General features: G+C 22.7%; 2 long non-coding RNA genes across 2 annotated transcripts; both read left to right on the top strand.

Annotated features, from left to right (window-relative positions):
• Positions 1–320: 320 nt before the first annotated feature.
• On the top strand, positions 321–938 carry LOC135925240 (uncharacterized). The gene is made up of 3 exons (XR_010571589.1): positions 321–648; positions 693–803; positions 843–938. It is a non-coding gene; the product is annotated as an uncharacterized LOC135925240 (long non-coding RNA).
• A 1248-nt stretch (positions 939–2186) lies between these two features.
• On the top strand, positions 2187–2892 carry LOC135925539 (uncharacterized). Its single transcript, XR_010571666.1, has 3 exons — positions 2187–2234; positions 2290–2405; positions 2721–2892. It is a non-coding gene; the product is annotated as an uncharacterized LOC135925539 (long non-coding RNA).
• The last annotated feature ends 228 nt before the right edge of the window (positions 2893–3120 follow it).

Below are 3120 nucleotides of genomic sequence, written 5' to 3'. Positions count from 1 at the left end.
ATTTAAATTTTTTTATAATGATTATCTAGCTCTCAATTTCTCAAACTTTACCTTCCAATGACATTGATACTATAGACTGCCTATTAATATATTTGAAGTGGCAAAAATTGAAGTGCCTGGTGGTCATTTTGTGTTTGTATCTTTTACGAAAGAACCATATGATAATTTCATAAATTTCAGGTATATTTTTATTATGTTTATATTTATATTTATAATATATATATATATATATATATTCTAATTAAACACCAATTTATTATTTACCTTATATATTATAGTATATATGAATCAAATAAAGGTCACTACTGAATATGAAGAAAAGAAAGTTAGATGTGATATCTGTTTACATTCCATAATTGATAATTCCGCAAACGACAATAATTATACATTAATAAAAATTAAGAATTATGGTGGATTGATAATACCATCCCAAAGCGTGTCAAATTTATGCAAAATAACAGAGAGCTCATTCAGAGCTTTTGAAAAAGTAGATGAAATAACCAAAAGACATGCTGTTAAAAAAATAGAATGTCTAATATTGTCAAAAATATTAGGCACAAATATCCTTAGTGACCTGCAAGATCATATGTTTGATCAAGAGGCAGGGTTAAGTCATTATCAAATTATAATAAGACTTATAATTAAAAGGTATATATAATATTTACTTGATTTTAATAAAAATTTATTTTCAGATACCTGCACATAAGAATGCATCATTTTGGTAATATAGTAAATCAAAAATTACAATTAAATATCAGGCAAAAACTAAACAAGGCTGTACTTTTTCAAGGGCAATAAACCAAGTAATATAAAAATATGTTATTTAACTTAAATATTTATAGGTGAAGAACAAATTATCTGAAAATTTCTAATGACTTTATTGGTTATAATAAATTAATTTTATTAGACATAAATATAACATATATATATTATTTGTATTTATTATTGATTTATAAGTTTAATATTTTCTTTTCGCGATACATATTAATTATAATAATACAATTATTTTATTTGATGTAAATATAACATAATATATATTATTTGTATTTTTTATGATATATATTTACATTATTGATTTTTATACTTTAGTGAATTAAATTTAAATAAAGAAATATATTTAGAAATGGATAGTTTATATTTATTAAGGAATGACATAATTATAAGCAAAAATAAAACATAAAAGACATATGACATAAATTATAAAAATACAAAAGAAATCTAGAATTGATTTCTATAAAAAAAATATTAATGTATTTTTGAATTAATCTGGCTTCTAGGAAACCTGCATGTTATAATTTATTATTCATTATTTTGTTACTTTTAGAAGATGCTTTGGAAAATTAAAAATTGATGGTATTGCTCCCTCTCTTAATTGAACATGATTTGTAACAGATGGAATAAATGAATCTGGTGTAAAATGCTTTGAACATAATTTACTATATTTTGTTACATTGAAGTTCTCTCTCTTCACAGCATGGGTCCACTTTTGTAATAATATTTTATCTTTCATAGGAAATTTGCCATAAATAATTTTTACAATAGAATAATTAATTTGAGATATCATACTTATGAAAGGAAATTTTGCTTCCTCAGCAATATACTACCATTTTAAATCTTTTAGTAATTAAAAAATATTAAATTGAATTCTTATAAAAGATATTCATTATTAAATAATAAATTGCAAATGTTAATAAAGAGCAGAAATATTTCAAGTAAAATATTCAGTAGTGACCTTTATTTGATTCATATATACTATAATATATAAGGTAAATAGTAAATTGGTATTTAATTAGAATATATATATATTATAAATATAAACATAATAAAAATATACCTGAAATTTATGAAATTATCATATGCTTCTTTCGTAAAAGATACAAACACAAAATGGCCACCAGTCACTTCAATTTTTGCCACTTCAAATTTGATTTTAGCATTACGATCGGCAGTCTATAGTATTAATGTCATTGTTACCTTCCTGAACGCACTTAATTTGTATATTATGTAGAAGTACTTCTGATATATACAATCTTTATTTAGAAAAATAAATGAGTGCCACTCTTAAAATCTAAATAGCCTCATTCTTATTAGGCTGTTTAGAGGAAATTAAATAGTCTGTTAAACAAACGGATATTTATAAATAACGAGCGGTGACACGGCCTGACATTGATAAAATTTTTATAATAAATCAGGAGCATCATAATCAGAGGAGAGTCCCTTCTCCCCAGTAGTAGGTTTATTTATATTTTATATATATATCACCCTGAAGCAATGACATTAATACTATAGACTGCCGATCGTAATGCTAAAATCAAATTTGAAGTGGCAAAAATTGAAGTGACTGGTGGCCATTTTGTGTTTGTATCTTTTACGAACGAAGCATATGATAATTTCATAAATTTCAGGTATATTTTTATTATGTTTATATTTATTATATATATATATATTCTAATTAAACACCAATTTGCTATTTACCTTATATATTATAGTATATATGAATCAAATAAAGGTCACTACTGAATATTTTACTTGAAATATTTCTGCTCTTTATTAATGCAATTTATTATTTAATAATGAATATCTTTTATAAGAATTCAATTTAATATTTTTTAATTACTAAAAGATTTCTAATGGTAGTATATTGCTGAAGAAGCAAAATTTCCTTTCATAAGTATGATATCTCAAATTAATTATTCTATTGTAAAAATTATTTATGGCAGATTTTCTATGAAAGATAAAATATTATTACAAAAGTGGACTGTGAAGAGAGAGAATTTCAATGTAACAAAATATAGTAAATTATGTTCAAAGCATTTTACACCAGATTCATTTATTCCATCTGTTACAAATCATGTTCAATTAAGAGAGGGAGCAATACCATCAATTTTTAATTTTCCAAAGCATCTTCTAAAAGTAACAAAATAATGAATAATAAATAATAACATGCAGGTTTCCTAGAAGCCAGATTAATTCAAAAATACATGAATATTTTTTTTTATATAAATCAATTCTAGATTTCTTTTGTATTTTTATAATTTATCTCTTTTATGTTTTATTTTTGCTTATAATTATGTTATTCCTTAATAAATATAAACTATCCATTTCTAAATATATTTCTTT

This window comes from Gordionus sp. m RMFG-2023, chromosome 2 (genome assembly GCF_954871325.1).
Source record: "Gordionus sp. m RMFG-2023 chromosome 2, tfGorSpeb1-WG-v2, whole genome shotgun sequence".
NCBI classification, from domain to species: Eukaryota; Metazoa; Nematomorpha; class Gordioida; order Chordodea; family Parachordodidae; genus Gordionus; species Gordionus sp. m RMFG-2023.
The sequence above is the reverse complement of the archived record's forward strand: the minus strand, read 5'-3'. Positions and strand labels throughout refer to the sequence as shown.